The sequence below is a fragment of the Pleurodeles waltl genome, chromosome 11 (assembly GCF_031143425.1).
Source record: "Pleurodeles waltl isolate 20211129_DDA chromosome 11, aPleWal1.hap1.20221129, whole genome shotgun sequence".
Taxonomy (NCBI): Eukaryota; Metazoa; Chordata; class Amphibia; order Caudata; family Salamandridae; genus Pleurodeles; species Pleurodeles waltl.
This window is the reverse complement of record NC_090450.1, coordinates 513,168,075-513,186,965: the sequence shown is the minus strand read 5'-3', so window position 1 is coordinate 513,186,965 and position 18,891 is coordinate 513,168,075.

Here is an 18,891-nt window from a genome sequence, read left to right as displayed (position 1 = left end):
CTGATCTTGTCCCTAAATCCTGCCTGGAGATGGCTTAAGACCTGGTTTTTCATTATCCATTGTTTTAATCTAGTTAGCAACAGGTACGAAAAGATTTTCAGCAAGTTGTCTAATAGACTGATAGGCCTATAATTCCCAGGGGAGCTCTTGTCTCCTTTTTTATGAACGGGGACAATAATCGCCATCTTCCACGAGTGCGGATAGGATCGAGATGCCATGGCGGTGTTTGATACCCTATTTATATAAGGGGTCCACACAGATAGATCTGATTTGTACAGATCAGAGGGAATACCATCTTGGCCAGGGGCCCTACCAGATCTTTGAGCGCAAATTGACATCTCTGTTTCTTTTAGGGTGAAGGGCGGCATTTCGGGCTGGCACAGTGCATAATCTATGGGAGTATCATAAAGCTCCGTCCGAGAGCCATACAGTTCACGAAAATACGAGAGCCAGGTTCCTGGGTCAATATGACATTCAGTAATGGATGACAGGCCTGGGTCGCTACGCGCAACCAAAGTCCAAAAGAGCTTGGCGTCGCAAGAGCTAGCAGCCTCCGCCAGACACTCCCATAAATGCTCCTCATATTTGAGTTTTGATAGAGTGAGAGTAGACACATAGGGGGTTATTCTAACTTTGGAGGAGTGTTAATCCGTCCCAAAAGTGACGGTAAAGTGACGGATATACCACCAGCCGTATTACGAGTTCCATAGGATATAATGGACTCGTAATACGGCTGGTGGTAAATCCGTCACTTTTCCGTCACTTTTGGGACGGATTAACACCTCCTCCAAAGTTAGAATAACCCCCATAGTACTTTCTCGCATGTGTAATGTCGTCCCGATTCTTTGCCTTTAAGGCTTCAGATAGAAGATACTTGGCCACCCGACACTCTTTGTCAAACCATTTGCACCTAGGAGCAGAAGTTTGTGTTTGGGATTTGGAAGATTTAGTGAAAAGCTCCTTAAGTTCCACAAAAAACCCCACATGGGCGGACAAAATTTCTGGAGGAGATAATGCAATGGAGTCCTCAAAAAGTTGGTGACGGGTCATCACAATGCCAAGCTTGTGGTTCAGTAAGTCAGATTTCAAAAATGAGGGCCACTTTACCGCAAGCTTATTAGTGGAAAGTTTTGACAGAACACTTCGGCCAGCCAAACCAGCGGGTAGGTCAAACAGGGCTACGTTATATGCAATTTACAGGGGGGCGTGGTCACTAGTGCGGGGAAGACCCACCTCTACATTAGTTATGAAGTGCCAAACTCGTAAGTCCAAGATGACATAATCCAAGCAGCTACTATAATTACCTCTGAAAAAAGTGGGCCTAGCAGGGTTATCATTTGGGAATCGGCCATTTCCAAAACGGAGGCCGTAGGTAAGTGCAAGGTCTATTATCTGAGACACCCTAGGGGAAGGAGAGAGTAGCGTAGGATGAAGTTGGAGTGGGGGAATGTTCCACACTACGTCCTCATCCTGAGTGGACTCAGCAAAGGCTGAGCCAAACTCAATTTGGGCGTTAAGATCACCAGCAATAATGACTCCATATTTAGAATGGAATTCTGAAAGAACATTATGCAAGCGATAAATGGTATCAGACTGTTGGTTAAGGGTGCCTGGACGGTTGTAGATATTAATACACAGCACAGGGGTACTAGACCTAGGCTGTATTACTATGGCTAAGATATCACAAGAATCAACAGGAATTTCCTTGACCCTAACCATCTCAGACATCTTGACCCAGATACATAGACCCCCAACCGCCCTTCCCCTGGGGGATTGAATTGCCTTTTTTATAAAAGAACGATAACCTTGCCTATACATACCACCCATTGCCCAAGTTTCCTGGAACATGCAGATAGAGTAAGATTCCACAAAAGCCCCCCACTCCGGATCAGGCAGTTTGCTCATAATACCCGCCACATTCCAGGACAGCAAATACCCTTCAGAAGTTGGAGTGTTACAAGTGAGCGTACCAAAATCAGAATCCGTAATTAGTTTAGAATTAACTATAGGAGTACAGAAAGAAGCACTTGGATACTCAACTGCATATGCAATCATCTGCATACTGATGGGTCTTCCTGGAAAGGCATTTCAGAAGGGCTCCCACTTACACTTCAAAGGGTAGTGGCATGAGCCCCCAAAAAGTGGTTGATTACCACCCACTGTCTGCAGCTGGAGCTCGGCTGAAAGGGGCACCTGTGGAGTTTTGAAGTCATCCCTCATATCAAAAGCCCTTTATGGTATAAATATTGTGTCTCTGGCCCCCTAAATTCACCACACTTTTGGACTTTTACAGAACAATGCTAGAGTGAAGGCTGATGTGCTGAAGGATTAACACTTGCTGTGCCTGACTGTTTCAAGGAGCTACTATCCTGCTTTGCTGAGCTGCCCTGCAGCCTGCTGACCTCTGCCCTGCAACAAGGAACCAAGAACTGAGCTCCAGAATAACTTTAAGAGCTTGCTGACTTTCCCCCTGTTCCACACGGGATCTCAGGGACATCAACGATCTCAAGACCAATCCAATTGCCGCTCATTGTATCATCTTAACATAGATCTAACCTCCCCTTGGTGCATCGGATTGAAAGCTGGGAAGTAAGCATGGTATGTAGGCAATTCCGTTGCCGGTTTGAGAAGCCTAAATTGGTTTATCTCTCTGACATGAAGCTCCTGGCACTCCTGACATTCGTGCTGGTCAGTGCCCCCACCTTTACATCTTGTGATGCAGCACCAAATGAGATCCTTTGCTAGAGTGTCTCCTCCTGCCTGTCTGCAGTGAGGATTTGTGCCTGCCCTCAGTTGCAACAAAGCAAACCTCCAGGGTGGCCCCATGCAGCTGAACCCGGTGCTGAACGACACTGACACGCAGAATCTGCACAGGAGTGCATTAGCAGCTAGCTTCAACCCCAGCCATGTGTGCTGCTCCCCTGCGCATAAAGATTACCTGTATTAAGACCCGAGAAGTCCCCGCATACCATACTGCCCTCCTCACCGTTTAAGTAACCTACTTTCGGGACGCCCACAGGATTCCCCCGTATCACTCACAACAAAAGCATACTGCTGACACTCCCCCCAGTGGGAGTCCTAATCACAGTAATAGAAGTGCACTGGCTCCCAGAACCACAGGAGTATCAATGCTATAGCAAACCCTGATATTTTAAAGCACTCCTTTTCGTTAATTTAAAAAGTGAAATATATTGAGACCTGCTGAATTGATTTTTCTCACTTTGATCTTATTTTTTAACCCCTTCGCTGCCAGGCCTTTTCCCCCTCCTGTGCCAGGCCTTTTTTTGGCTATTCGGGGCAGTTCGCTCTTAGGCCCTCATAACTTTTTGTGCACATAAGCTAGCCAAGCCAAATTTGCGTCCTTTTTTTCCAACATCCTAGGGATTCTATAGGTACCCAGACTTTGTGGGTTCCCCTGAAGGAGGCCAAGAAATTAGCCAAAATTCAGTGAAAATTTAGTTTTTTTCCAAAAAATGGGAAAAAGTGGCTGCAGGAGAAGGCTTGTTGTTTTTTCCCTGAAAATGACATTGTGAGAAAACAGGGCTGATTGCAGAGGCCCCATAACTTTTTGCCCCCATTTTCCTCTTTTTGCTGGTGTTTTCCTGACTTTGATGGTGCCCTGGGTACTTCTAACCAGTCCCAGGGCCTGTGCTCTGTGTAAAATGGATATGCAAATTAGGCTAATTATAATTGGCTAAGTTAACCTACCTATAAGTCCCTAGTATATGGTAGGGCATGTAGGTTTAGGGACCACAGCATAGGTGGTGCACACCTAGGTGCATTGCTGAGGTGCCCAGTGTCATTTTAAAAGCAAGCCTGCCTTGCTGGCTGCTTTTAAATTAAAGTTATATGCAAATTCGACTTTGGAATTAAAGGTACTTCCAAAGTCTTAAACTACCTTATTTTTACATATAAGTCACCCCTAAGGTGTGCCCTATGTGCCCCTAGGGCTGGGTGCCATGTAACTATAAGCAGGGACTTTATAAAAATAGATTTATAAGCCCTGGTGAGGTAAAAACAGCCACATTCGTTTTTCCCTCATTGAAGTAAATGGCCTTCATAGGCTAGAATGGGCAGACTTTATTTTAAATTTTAAAGTCTCCTTAAATGTTACATACCAAGAATTTGGTATCAAATTGATTGTTGTAATAAATCCCACAACTTCCAGTTGTTGGATTTAATATAACTTGTCCAGGTAAAAAGGTTAGACTTTACCTAAAAAGTTGCCAATTTCAGCTCTGCATTGTTTTTGCTGTTGTGCTCTGATTGGCCAGCCTGCAGCAGCTTCTGCCAGGCTGCCTTGATGAGGTGTGAAGTGGCCTGACTTCACACAAAGGAATGTGCTTGGGGGAGAGAATCTCCCCTCAGCAGATGGTGAGGCAGGAAGGGGGAGGGCTGCCAAACTGGTCTTCAAAGGCAGAGAAGGACATTTGCAGCACCCAGCAACACCCCCACATCCTGCAACCCCAGACAATTAGGTGCCCCCTTGATTAGATTAGGAGAGGGCAGGAGAGGGGTGTGTTTATGATTTTTAGCCACACCAGTGGGTGGGCTCAGCCAGATGTAACCTCCAAAAATCAGATTCATCCATGTTGGATTTTTAGAGACTGTTGCCTTCTGGGATGTATTTTTGCCACACTTCCCAGGAAGTGGTCATCACAGGGGGACGACCCTGTCCCTGATTGGAGAACCAGGGCCCCCCTGCTTTTCACCCAGGAGCAAGGATAAAACTGGCAGACCTACACCCACACCTCAGATCCCCTCCAGAATTCAACAAGAAAGGAACTAAAGAAGAAGAATGACTGCCCTGCTGGACCCCTGGCCTGCACCTGGACCCTGCACTCAGAAGGACTGCACCAGCTGCACACTTGGGCTTCACCACAAGAAGGACTTTGCCTGGCTTCAACTGGTTCAAGGAGGGACTCCCTGTTTGCTACAGGTGAAAAATTGCTAAACCAGAGTCCCCTGCACCAACTCCTGAAGAAAGCGACCAGCTGACCACTGTCCAGTGGCCAAAAAGGAGTTTGCGCCAGGTGCATTCTGGGAGTTGAAGTCTGCACCCCCCAAGGACCATCACAGAACTTCTGGACCCTTGGGGTGAGCTGTGGACCCCAAAAGAACCTTAAAAGAACATCTGGGTGAAGCCCCAGAAGTTTGGAAAAGATTTGAGAATTTTTGGAAAAAAGCTGCAGAGAGGGACCGACACGCTGCGGAAATTCTAGCCGGCTTGCCTCAACCGCGACCCGGCCTGACTTCGTGGTTCGTCCCGGTAAAGAAAAACATCCAAAAAAGAGACTAAGTCCGAACGTAAAAAGTTGACCGGGACCTCCCAGCCATCGTATCCGAGAAGGGCTCCATGGATGTCGGATCAAGATCCAGGTTTACCCCGGTCGAAGGATTTTCATCTCGAAAAAACGACTAAGTCCGAAGGTAAAAGTCTCCACCGAGGAAACCCACATCGCGTATCCGGACAAGGGCTCCAGGAGGTCGGATTCAACTGGCAGGTTCGTCCCGGTGAAGAAAAACTTCAAAATAAAGACTAAGTCCGAAGGTAACTTTTTAACCGAGGCCTCCCGCGACCTGTAGCCGAGCAGGGCTCCATCGCGGTCGGCCTGAAAGTTTGACTTTGCCCCGGTCGAGGTGCAACCAGATGACCCGATTGGCGCTTTTTGTTTCTAAGCGCTAGAAAAGTAATAATTCTTTAAAAATTCAAATCTCCGGTTCCCCTGAACCGATTTTAATCATTTTTGTGTCATTTTAAAGATAAAAATATAAACTATTTTTATAAATTGGTTTTGGATTTTTAAACTGTTTCCTGTGTTTTATTTAATTACTTTTTTGTGATATTTGAATGCTTTACACTTTGGGGGTGATTCTAATTCTGGCGGGCGGCGGAGGCCGCCCGCCAGAATTCCGCCCCCATAATACCGCTCCGCGGTCAGAAGACCGCGGAGGGTATTATGAGTTTTTCCCTGGGCTGGCGGGCGGTCTCCAAAAGACCGCCCGCCAGCCCAGGGAAAAACTCCCTTCCCACGAGGATGCCGGCTCGTAATCGAGCCGGCGGAGTGGGAAGGTGCGACGGGTGCAGTAGCACCCGTCGCGTATTTCAGTGTCTGCAAGGCAGACACTGAAATACCTTGCGGGGCCCTCTTACGGGGGCCCCTGCTGTGCCCATGCCATTGGCATGGGCACGGCAGGGGCCCCCAGGGGCCCCGCGACCCCCCCTACCGCCATCCTGTTCATGGCGGCTTTCCCGCCATGAACAGGATGGCGGTAGGGGGGGTCAGAATCCCCCATGGCGGCGCAGCAAGCTGCGCCACCATGGGGGATTCTGAGGGCAGCGGTAAACCGGCGGGAGACTGCCGGTTTACCCTTTCTGACCGCAGCCAAAGCGCCGCGGTCAGAATGCCCTGTGGGGCACCGCCGGCCTGTCGGCGGTGCTCCCGCCGACCCTCGCCCCGGCGGTCGAAGACCGCCGGGGTTAGAATCAGCCCCTTTGTCTCCTAAGTTAAGCCTTGACGCTCGTTGCCAAGCTACCAAGGGTTGAGCTGGGATTAATTTACTGAGACCTAACTGTACCTATGTGGAGGTTAGTGGCTTCTTGCTAGGTGTAGGTACCTACCTGCCCTACCAATAACCCATTTTCCAACATAATTGGAAGCAGCGACGGGATCCTGTACTTGTGTTCAATATCACGTTACAGTTTTAGGTAAAACAAATTAAAAATCCTTTAAATTGTTCTAGTGCAAAAATTGTTTTTAATTTTTAATTTGGATTAATTTCAATTATTTAATTTTTGTAATTTTTCTAAATTCTTGTTTCCAATTTTTGCAAAAAGTTTTTGTTGACACAAAACTAGGGAACCATGGAGCTTGATCTGGCTAGCCTACCCACACTGACAGTAGTCCAGCTTAGGGGGTTGTGTATTGAAAGAGGGTTGCCTGCAACCACTGATCTCAGGAAGCAAATCCTGATCACATCCCTGACAGCATGGGCTGAGGCCCAAGAGGTAGAGTCAGAAGAAGCTCCAGAGGAGGGAGAAAGAAGGGAGGATGCAAGCTCTAACCACTCAGGGGAGGGAAGGCATCTGAGCCCAAGTGAGGATGAGGAAGAACGGTCCTCAGTAAATACAGTCACTAGGGGCAGATCCAAAGCTAGTGGTGGGAAGGGGGTCCTTTCAGGAGGAGAGAACCCATCCATCAGAGAAAGAGAGCTGGAGGCCCAGCTAGCATACATAGCTTTGGAAGCAGAGAAGCTGGCCCTAGAAAAGAAAAAGTGGGCATACAAAGAGAAAAGAGATGGAGGCAGCGATAAAGAAGCTGAGGTGTCCATGGGTGGGGGAGTTTGCCCCAGATTACCCAAGGGGGTAGTTCCTGCTTATGTAGAGGGGGATGACATAGATAAGTGGCTGGGGGCCTTCGAGAGGGCACTCCAAATGAGAAGGGTTAGGCCTCAATACTGGGGTTCCCTTTTGTGGGAGTTGGTCCCCAACTCAGGGAGGGATAGGCTTCTGACCTTAAGGGGGGAGGAGGCAGATTCATACCCTAGTATGAAGAGGTGCTTAGCCAAGAAGTTTGGTCTGACCCCAGAGCAATATAGAATGAAGTTCAGGGACACCCAGAAGGTCAGTACCCAGTCTTGGGTTGACTTTGTGGACATTTCACTAAAGGCACTAGAGGGCTGGATTATTGGTAACAAAGTAGATACTTATGAGGGGTTATACAATCTGATCATGAGAGAGCACATCTTGACCAATTGTACCCAAGAAAGGTTACGCCAGCATCTAGTGGACTCTAAGCAGACCAACCCTAGAGAGCTAGGGGAGGCAGCTGATGAGTGGTTGAGAACCAGGGTGGTTGTCAAGTCCCAGGGGGGAGACTCCAAGAAGGGGGGGACAGGTCCCCAAAAACCTAAGGAGGGAGGTGGTAAGCCCACCACAGAGACTCCCTCTGTACCCCAGAACCCTAAGAAGGAGGAGAGTAAATCCCACTCTGACCAGCAGAGACAGTTAGACCCAGGGTTAAAAAAGCTCTTGGACAGTAGGGCTTGCTTTGACTGTCAGCAGACAGGTCACTTCAGAGGAGATGCAGCCTGTCCAAAGAAGGTGGTTAGCACTGGGCTGTCCAGTGTAGCCATAGAGGAGGATTCCTCAGATGATGAAGTCCTCCTAGCATTGAGCTGGGAGACAGGACCAGATGGTAAGCTGGTGATCCCTGAGGGTGGGAGTAGGCACTTCCACCACATTCAAGTGAATGGGATCCCTACCACTGGCCTGAGAGACACCTGTGCCAGTCACACTATAGTGAGTGACCGGTTAGTGACCCCAGACATGTATGTCCCAGGAAAGACAAAGAAAGTCAGGATAGCCACAGGGGAGGTCACCTCCAAACCTGTAGCCATAGTGCCCCTAGAGAGGGAGGGTATCCTTGACTGGATTAGGGTGGTAGTCAGTGCTGACCTTCCCCTAGATTGTATCCTGGGCAATGACCTCCCAGAGGTGAGTCTGGTCACAGATGGGGTGGTTGCCCAGGGCGCCCCCCCAACCCAAAGTCCTGGGGAGTCAGTCCCTACAGTTAGGAGACAGGGGTCCCCAAGAAAAGGAAAGAAGAAAAGGAAGGGTAGGCCACTCTTAAAGAGAGTTCCAGGGAGCCAAGGGCCCTCTGCCCCAGTAAGGGGGGAGCCCAGAGTTGGCACTGGTGAGGCCTCACCTGACCCCAAGGAAGTCCTGAGTAGTCAGGCAGCGGTCCAGATGCAAGGTGTTGCCCCTGCACTGACAGAAGGGAGAGTGGAAGGAGGGTGTCTGCCACAGGAGGTGGTAGCCCCCCACTCTAGACAGCAAGAGGGGTGCCAGGACCCCAAAGATGCCCCTAAAGCAGCTCAGCCACCTGTCAGTGGAGAGCTTAGGGTGTGGTTCTGGGTACTGACAGCTGTCAGTAGCCTCTGCTGGGTGCTAGCCTTCCTGGCAGCACTGTACTTGGCCTGGGAGGCAGACCCCAGGGCCAATAGCAAAGTAGGCCCCCTGACTCTATTGGTCATGGTGGGGTTGCTCAAGTGTTGGGTGACCTCTTTGGGTAAGCTAGGTGTTGCCCTAGCAAAGTTTGGAGTAGGGGAGGTGGGCACCTCACTACCCAAGTTGGCAGAGAGAAAGGAGGAAGACCCCCCTAGAGGAAAGTTTCAGTTTGAGTTGGGTCCTTTTACTGTTGGGATGGCTTCACTACCCATAGGGAGTGACCCTGACAGGAGCATATAAGGCAGAGTAGGCCCTGCAAAGGGACAGCCAGTTTTCTTCACTGTCTTCCTCGCCTAACAAGCCAGGAAGACTCTCCCAGGGTTGGGCTGAGTCTCCTGGGCGTGTGGGCTGGGGGGGGGGGTTGTGTGAGAAAACAGGGCTGATTGCAGAGGCCCCATAACTTTTTGCCCCCATTTTCCTCTTTTTGCTGGTGTTTTCCTGACTTTGATGGTGCCCTGGGTACTGCTAACCAGTCCCAGGGCCTGTGCTCTGTGTAAAATGGATATGCAAATTAGGCTAATTATAATTGGCTAAGTTAACCTACCTATAAGTCCCTAGTATATGGTAGGGCATATAGGTTTAGGGACCACAGCATAGGTGGTGCACACCTAGGTGCATTGCTGAGGTGCCCAGTGTCATTTTAAAAGCAAGCCTGCCTTGCTGGCTGCTTTTAAATTAAAGTTATATGCAAATTCGACTTTGGAATTAAAGGTACTTCCAAAGTCTTAAACTACCTTATTTTTACATATAAGTCACCCCTAAGGTGTGCCCTATGTGCCCCTAGGGCTGGGTGCCATGTAACTATAAGCAGGGACTTTATAAAAATAGATTTATAAGCCCTGGTGAGGTAAAAACAGCCAAATTCGTTTTTCCCTCATTGAAGTAAATGGCCTTCATAGGCTAGAATGGGCAGACTTTATTTTACATTTTAAAGTCTCCTTAAATGTTACATACCAAGAATTTGGTATCAAATTGATTGTTGTAATAAATCCCACAACTTCCAGTTGTGGGATTTAATATAACTTGTCCAGGTAAAAAGTTTAGACTTTACCTAAAAAGTTGCCAATTTCAGCTCTGCATTGTTTTTGCTGTTGTGCTCTGATTGGCCAGCCTGCAGCAGCTTCTGCCAGGCTGCCTTGATGAGGTGTGAAGTGGCCTGACTTCACACAAAGGAATGTGCTTGGGGGAGAGAATCTCCCCTCAGCAGATGGTGAGGCAGGAAGGGGGAGGGCTGCCAAACTGGTCTTCAAAGGCAGAGAAGGACATTTGCAGCACCCAGCAACACCCCCACATCCTGCAACCCCAGACAATTAGGTGCCCCCTTGATTAGATTAGGAGAGGGCAGGAGAGGAGTGTGTTTATGATTTTTAGCCACACCAGTGGGTGGGCTCAGCCAGATGTAACCTCCAAAAATCAGATTCATCCATGTTGGATTTTTAGAGACTGTTGCCTTCTGGGATGGATTTTTGCCACACTTCCCAGGAAGTGGTCATCACAGGGGGACGACCCTGTCCCTGATTGGAGAACCAGGGCCCCCCTGCTTTTCACCCAGGAGCAAGGATAAAACTGGCAGACCTGCACCCACACCTCAGATCCCCTCCAGAATTCAACAAGAAAGGAACTAAAGAAGAAGAAGGACTGCCCTGCTGGACCCCTGGCCTGCACCTGGACCCTGCACTCAGAAGGACTGCACCAGCTGCACACTTGGGCTTCACCACAAGAAGGACTTTGCCTGGCTTCAACTGGTTCAAGGAGGGACTCCCTGTTTGCTACAGGTGAAAAATTGCTAAACCAGAGTCCCCTGCACCAACTCCTGAAGAAAGCGACCAGCTGACCACTGTCCAGTGGCCAAAAAGGAGTTTGCGCCAGGTGCATTCTGGGAGTTGAAGTCCGCACCCCCCAAGGACCATCACAGAACTTCTGGACCCTTGGGGTGAGCTGTGGACCCCAAAAGAACCTTAAAAGAACATCTGGGTGAAGCCCCAGAAGTTTGGAAAAGATTTGAGAATTTTTGGAAAAAAGCTCCAGAGAGGGACCGACCCGCTGCGGAAATTCTAGCCGGCTTGCCTCAACCGCGACCCGGCCTGACTTCGTGGTTCGTCCCGGTAAAGAAAAACATCCAAAAAAGAGACTAAGTCCGAACGTAAAAAGTTGACCGGGACCTCCCAGCCATCGTATCCGAGAAGGGCTCCATGGACATCGGATCAAGATCCAGGTTTACCCCGGTCGAAGGATTTTCATCTCGAAAAAACGACTAAGTCCGAAGGTAAAAGTCTCCACCGAGGAAACCCACATCGCGTATCCGGACAAGGGCTCCAGGAGGTCGGATTCAACTGGCAGGTTCGTCCCGGTGAAGAAAAACTTCAAAATAAAGACTAAGTCAGAAGGTAACTTTTTAACCGAGGCCTCCCGCGACCTGTAGCCGAGCAGGGCTCCATCGCGGTCGGCCTGAAAGTTTGACTTTGCCCCGGTCGAGGTGCAACCAGATGACCCGATTGGCGCTTTTTGTTTCTAAGCGCTAGAAAAGTAATAATTCTTTAAAAATTCATATCTCCGGTTCCCCTGAACCGATTTTAATAATTTTTGTGTCATTTTAAAGATAAAAATATAAACTATTTTTATAAATTGGTTTTGGATTTTTAGACTGTTTCCTGTGTTTTATTTAATTACTGTTTTGTGATATTTGAATGCTTTACACTTTGACTCCTAAGTTAAGCCTTGACGCTCGTTGCCAAGCTACCAAGGGTTGAGCTGGGATTAATTTACTGAGACCTAACTGTACCTATGTGGAGGTTAGTGGCTTGTTGCTAGGTGTAGGTACCTACCTGCCCTACCAATAACCCATTTTCCAACATAATTGGAAGCAGCGACGGGATCCTGTACTTGTGTTCAATATCACGTTACAGTTTTAGGTAAAACAAATTAAAAATCCTTTAAATTGTTCTAGTGCAAAAATTGTTTTTAATTTTTAATTTGGATTAATTTCAATTATTTAATTTTTGTAATTTTTCTAAATTCTTGTTTCCAATTTTTGCAAAAAGTTTTTGTTGACACAAAACTAGGGAACCATGGAGCTTGATCTGGCTAGCCTACCCACACTGACAGTAGTCCAGCTTAGGGGGTTGTGTATTGAAAGAGGGTTGCCTGCAACCACTGATCTCAGGAAGCAAATCCTGATCACATCCCTGACAGCATTGGCTGAGGCCCAAGAGGTAGAGTCAGAAGAAGCTCCAGAGGAGGGAGAAAGAAGGGAGGATGCAAGCTCTAACCACTCAGGGGAGGGAAGGCATCTGAGCCCAAGTGAGGATGAGGAAGAACGGTCCTCAGTAAATACAGTCACTAGGGGCAGATCCAAAGCTAGTGGTGGGAAGGGGGTCCTTTCAGGAGGAGAGAACCCATCCATCAGAGAAAGAGAGCTGGAGGCCCAGCTAGCATACATAGCTTTGGAAGCAGAGAAGCTGGCCCTATAAAAGAAAAAGTGGGCATACAAAGAGAAAAGAGATGGAGGCAGCGATAAAGAAGCTGAGGTGTCCATGGGTTGGGGAGTTTGCCCCAGATTACCCAAGGGGGTAGTTCCTGCTTATGTAGAGGGGGATGACATAGATAAGTGGCTGGGGGCCTTTGAGAGGGCACTCCAAATGAGAAGGGTTAGGCCTCAATACTGGGGTTCCCTTTTGTGGGAGTTGGTCCCCAACTCAGGGAGGGATAGGCTTCTGACCTTAAGGGGGGAGGAGGCAGATTCATACCCTAGTATGAAGAGGTGCTTAGCCAAGAAGTTTGGTCTGACCCCAGAGCAATATAGAATGAAGTTCAGGGACACCCAGAAGGTCAGTACCCAGTCTTGGGTTGACTTTGTGGACATTTCACTAAAGGCACTAGAGGGCTGGATTATTGGTAACAAAGTAGATACTTATGAGGGGTTATACAATCTGATCATGAGAGAGCACATCTTGACCAATTGTACCCAAGAAAGGTTACGCCAGCATCTAGTGGACTCTAAGCAGACCAACCCTAGAGAGCTAGGGGAGGCAGCTGATGAGTGGTTGAGAACCAGGGTGGTTGTCAAGTCCCAGGGGGGAGACTCCAAGAAGGCGGGGACAGGTCCCCAAAAACCTAAGGAGGGAGGTGGTAAGCCCACCACAGAGACTCCCTCTGTACCCCAGAACCCTAAGAAGGAGGAGAGTAAATCCCACTCTGACCAGCAGAGACAGTTAGACCCAGGGTTAAAAAAGCTCTTGGACAGTAGGGCTTGCTTTGACTGTCAGCAGACAGGTCACTTCAGAGGAGATGCAGCCTGTCCAAAGAAGGTGGTTAGCACTGGGCTGTCCAGTGTAGCCATAGAGGAGGATTCCTCAGATGATGAAGTCCTCCTAGCATTGAGCTGGGAGACAGGACCAGATGGTAAGCTGGTGATCCCTGAGGGTGGGAGTAGGCACTTCCACCACATTCAAGTGAATGGGATCCCTACCACTGGCCTGAGAGACACCTGTGCCAGTCACACTATAGTGAGTGACCGGTTAGTGACCCCAGACATGTATGTCCCAGGAAAGACAAAGAAAGTCAGGATAGCCACAGGGGAGGTCACCTCCAAACCTGTAGCCATAGTGCCCCTAGAGAGGGAGGGTATCCTTGACTGGATTAGGGTGGTAGTCAGTGCTGACCTTCCCCTAGATTGTATCCTGGCAATGACCTCCCAGAGGTGAGTCTGGTCACAGATGGGGTGGTTGCCCAGGGCGCCCCCCCAACCCAAAGTCCTGGGGAGTCAGTCCCTACAGTTAGGAGACAGGGGTCCCCAAGAAAAGGAAAGAAGAAAAGGAAGGGTAGGCCACTCTTAAAGAGAGTTCCAGGGAGCCAAGGGCCCTCTGCCCCAGTAAGGGGGGAGCCCAGAGTTGGCACTGGTGAGGCCTCACCTGACCCCAAGGAAGTCCTGAGTAGTCAGGCAGCGGTCCAGATGCAAGGTGTTGCCCCTGCACTGACAGAAGGGAGAGTGGAAGGAGGGTGTCTGCCACAGGAGGTGGTAGCCCCCCACTCTAGACAGCAAGAGGGGTGCCAGGACCCCAAAGATGCCCCTAAAGCAGCTCAGCCACCTGTCAGTGGAGAGCTTAGGGTGTGGTTCTGGGTACTGACAGCTGTCAGTAGCCTCTGCTGGGTGCTAGCCTTCCTGGCAGCACTGTACTTGGCCTGGGAGGCAGACCCCAGGGCCAATAGCAAAGTAGGCCCCCTGACTCTATTGGTCATGGTGGGGTTGCTCAAGTGTTGGGTGACCTCTTTGGGTAAGCTAGGTGTTGCCCTAGCAAAGTTTGGAGTAGGGGAGGTGGGCACCTCACTACCCAAGTTGGCAGAGAGAAAGGAGGAAGACCCCCCTAGAGGAAAGTTTCAGTTTGAGTTGGGTCCTTTTACTGTTGGGATGGCTTCACTACCCATAGGGAGTGACCCTGACAGGAGCATATAAGGCAGAGTAGGCCCTGCAAAGGGACAGCCAGTTTTCTTCACTGTCTTCCTCGCCTAACAAGCCAGGAAGACTCTCTCCTGGGCGTGTGGGCTGGGGGGGGGGGGGGTTGTGTGAGAAAACAGGGCTGATTGCAGAGGCCCCATAACTTTTTGCCCCCATTTTCCTCTTTTTGCTGGTGTTTTCCTGACTTTGATGGTGCCCTGGGTACTGCTAACCAGTCCCAGGGCCTGTGCTCTGTGTAAAATGGATATGCAAATTAGGATAATTATAATTGGCTAAGTTAACCTACCTATAAGTCCCTAGTATATGGTAGGGCATATAGGTTTAGGGACCACAGCATAGGTGGTGCACACCTAGGTGCATTGCTGAGGTGCCCAGTGTCATTTTAAAAGCAAGCCTGCCTTGCTGGCTGCTTTTAAATTAAAGTTATATGCAAATTCGACTTTGGAATTAAAGGTACTTCCAAAGTCTTAAACTACCTTATTTTTACATATAAGTCACCCCTAAGGTGTGCCCTATGTGCCCCTAGGGCTGGGTGCCATGTAACTATAAGCAGGGACTTTATAAAAATAGATTTATAAGCCCTGGTGAGGTAAAAACAGCCAAATTCGTTTTTCCCTCATTGAAGTAAATGGCCTTCATAGGCTAGAATGGGCAGACTTTATTTTACATTTTAAAGTCTCCTTAAATGTTACATACCAAGAATTTGGTATCAAATTGATTGTTGTAATAAATCCCACAACTTCCAGTTGTGGGATTTAATATAACTTGTCCAGGTAAAAAGTTTAGACTTTACCTAAAAAGTTGCCAATTTCAGCTCTGCATTGTTTTTGCTGTTGTGCTCTGATTGGCCAGCCTGCAGCAGCTTCTGCCAGGCTGCCTTGATGAGGTGTGAAGTGGCCTGACTTCACACAAAGGAATGTGCTTGGGGGAGAGAATCTCCCCTCAGCAGATGGTGAGGCAGGAAGGGGGAGGGCTGCCAAACTGGTCTTCAAAGGCAGAGAAGGACATTTGCAGCACCCAGCAACACCCCCACATCCTGCAACCCCAGACAATTAGGTGCCCCCTTGATTAGATTAGGAGAGGGCAGGAGAGGGGTGTGTTTATGATTTTTAGCCACACCAGTGGGTGGGCTCAGCCAGATGTAACCTCCAAAAATCAGATTCATCCATGTTGGATTTTTAGAGACTGTTGCCTTCTGGGATGGATTTTTGCCACACTTCCCAGGAAGTGGTCATCACAGGGGGACGACCCTGTCCCTGATTGGAGAACCAGGGCCCCCCTGCTTTTCACCCAGGAGCAAGGATAAAACTGGCAGACCTGCACCCACACCTCAGATCCCCTCCAGAATTCAACAAGAAAGGAACTAAAGAAGAAGAAGGACTGCCCTGCTGGACCCCTGGCCTGCACCTGGACCCTGCACTCAGAAGGACTGCACCAGCTGCACACTTGGGCTTCACCACAAGAAGGACTTTGCCTGGCTTCAACTGGTTCAAGGAGGGACTCCCTGTTTGCTACAGGTGAAAAATTGCTAAACCAGAGTCCCCTGCACCAACTCCTGAAGAAAGCGACCAGCTGACCACTGTCCAGTGGCCAAAAAGGAGTTTGCGCCAGGTGCATTCTGGGAGTTGAAGTCCGCACCCCCCAAGGACCATCACAGAACTTCTGGACCCTTGGGGTGAGCTGTGGACCCCAAAAGAACCTTAAAAGAACATCTGGGTGAAGCCCCAGAAGTTTGGAAAAGATTTGAGAATTTTTGGAAAAAAGCTCCAGAGAGGGACCGACCCGCCGCGGAAATTCTAGCCGGCTTGCCTCAACCGCGACCCGGCCTGACTTCGTGGTTCGTCCCGGTAAAGAAAAACATCCAAAAAAGAGACTAAGTCCGAACGTAAAAAGTTGACCGGGACCTCCCAGCCATCGTATCCGAGAAGGGCTCCATGGACATCGGATCAAGATCCAGGTTTACCCCGGTCGAAGGATTTTCATCTCGAAAAAACGACTAAGTCCGAAGGTAAAAGTCTCCACCGAGGAAACCCACATCGCGTATCCGGACAAGGGCTCCAGGAGGTCGGATTCAACTGGCAGGTTCGTCCCGGTGAAGAAAAACTTCAAAATAAAGACTAAGTCAGAAGGTAACTTTTTAACCGAGGCCTCCCGCGACCTGTAGCCGAGCAGGGCTCCATCGCGGTCGGCCTGAAAGTTTGACTTTGCCCCGGTCGAGGTGCAACCAGATGACCCGATTGGCGCTTTTTGTTTCTAAGCGCTAGAAAAGTAATAATTCTTTAAAAATTCATATCTCCGGTTCCCCTGAACCGATTTTAATAATTTTTGTGTCATTTTAAAGATAAAAATATAAACTATTTTTATAAATTGGTTTTGGATTTTTAGACTGTTTCCTGTGTTTTATTTAATTACTGTTTTGTGATATTTGAATGCTTTACACTTTGACTCCTAAGTTAAGCCTTGACGCTCGTTGCCAAGCTACCAAGGGTTGAGCTGGGATTAATTTACTGAGACCTAACTGTACCTATGTGGAGGTTAGTGGCTTGTTGCTAGGTGTAGGTACCTACCTGCCCTACCAATAACCCATTTTCCAACATAATTGGAAGCAGCGACGGGATCCTGTACTTGTGTTCAATATCACGTTACAGTTTTAGGTAAAACAAATTAAAAATCCTTTAAATTGTTCTAGTGCAAAAATTGTTTTTAATTTTTAATTTGGATTAATTTCAATTATTTAATTTTTGTAATTTTTCTAAATTCTTGTTTCCAATTTTTGCAAAAAGTTTTTGTTGACACAAAACTAGGGAACCATGGAGCTTGATCTGGCTAGCCTACCCACACTGACAGTAGTCCAGCTTAGGGGGTTGTGTATTGAAAGAGGGTTGCCTGCAACCACTGATCTCAGGAAGCAAATCCTGATCACATCCCTGACAGCATGGGCTGAGGCCCAAGAGGTAGAGTCAGAAGAAGCTCCAGAGGAGGGAGAAAGAAGGGAGGATGCAAGCTCTAACCACTCAGGGGAGGGAAGGCATCTGAGCCCAAGTGAGGATGAGGAAGAACGGTCCTCAGTAAATACAGTCACTAGGGGCAGATCCAAAGCTAGTGGTGGGAAGGGGGTCCTTTCAGGAGGAGAGAACCCATCCATCAGAGAAAGAGAGCTGGAGGCCCAGCTAGCATACATAGCTTTGGAAGCAGAGAAGCTGGCCCTAGAAAAGAAAAAGTGGGCATACAAAGAGAAAAGAGATGGAGGCAGCGATAAAGAAGCTGAGGTGTCCATGGGTGGGGGAGTTTGCCCCAGATTACCCAAGGGGGTAGTTCCTGCTTATGTAGAGGGGGATGACATAGATAAGTGGCTGGGGGCCTTCGAGAGGGCACTCCAAATGAGAAGGGTTAGGCCTCAATACTGGGGTTCCCTTTTGTGGGAGTTGGTCCCCAACTCAGGGAGGGATAGGCTTCTGACCTTAAGGGGGGAGGAGGCAGATTCATACCCTAGTATGAAGAGGTGCTTAGCCAAGAAGTTTGGTCTGACCCCAGAGCAATATAGAATGAAGTTCAGGGACACCCAGAAGGTCAGTACCCAGTCTTGGGTTGACTTTGTGGACATTTCACTAAAGGCACTAGAGGGCTGGATTATTGGTAACAAAGTAGATACTTATGAGGGGTTATACAATCTGATCATGAGAGAGCACATCTTGACCAATTGTACCCAAGAAAGGTTACGCCAGCATCTAGTGGACTCTAAGCAGACCAACCCTAGAGAGCTAGGGGAGGCAGCTGATGAGTGGTTGAGAACCAGGGTGGTTGTCAAGTCCCAGGGGGGAGACTCCAAGAAGGCGGGGACAGGTCCCCAAAAACCTAAGGAGGGAGGTGGTAAGCCCACCACAGAGACTCCCTCTGTACCCCAGAACCCTAAGAAGGAGGAGAGTAAATCCCACTCTGACCAGCAGAGACAGTTAGACCCAGGGTTAAAAAAGCTCTTGGACAGTAGGGCTTGCTTTGACTGTCAGCAGACAGGTCACTTCAGAGGAGATGCAGCCTGTCCAAAGAAGGTGGTTAGCACTGGGCTGTCCAGTGTAGCCATAGAGGAGGATTCCTCAGATGATGAAGTCCTCCTAGCATTGAGCTGGGAGACAGGACCAGATGGTAAGCTGGTGATCCCTGAGGGTGGGAGTAGGCACTTCCACCACATTCAAGTGAATGGGATCCCTACCACTGGCCTGAGAGACACCTGTGCCAGTCACACTATAGTGAGTGACCGGTTAGTGACCCCAGACATGTATGTCCCAGGAAAGACAAAGAAAGTCAGGATAGCCACAGGGGAGGTCACCTCCAAACCTGTAGCCATAGTGCCCCTAGAGAGGGAGGGTATCCTTGACTGGATTAGGGTGGTAGTCAGTGCTGACCTTCCCCTAGATTGTATCCTGGC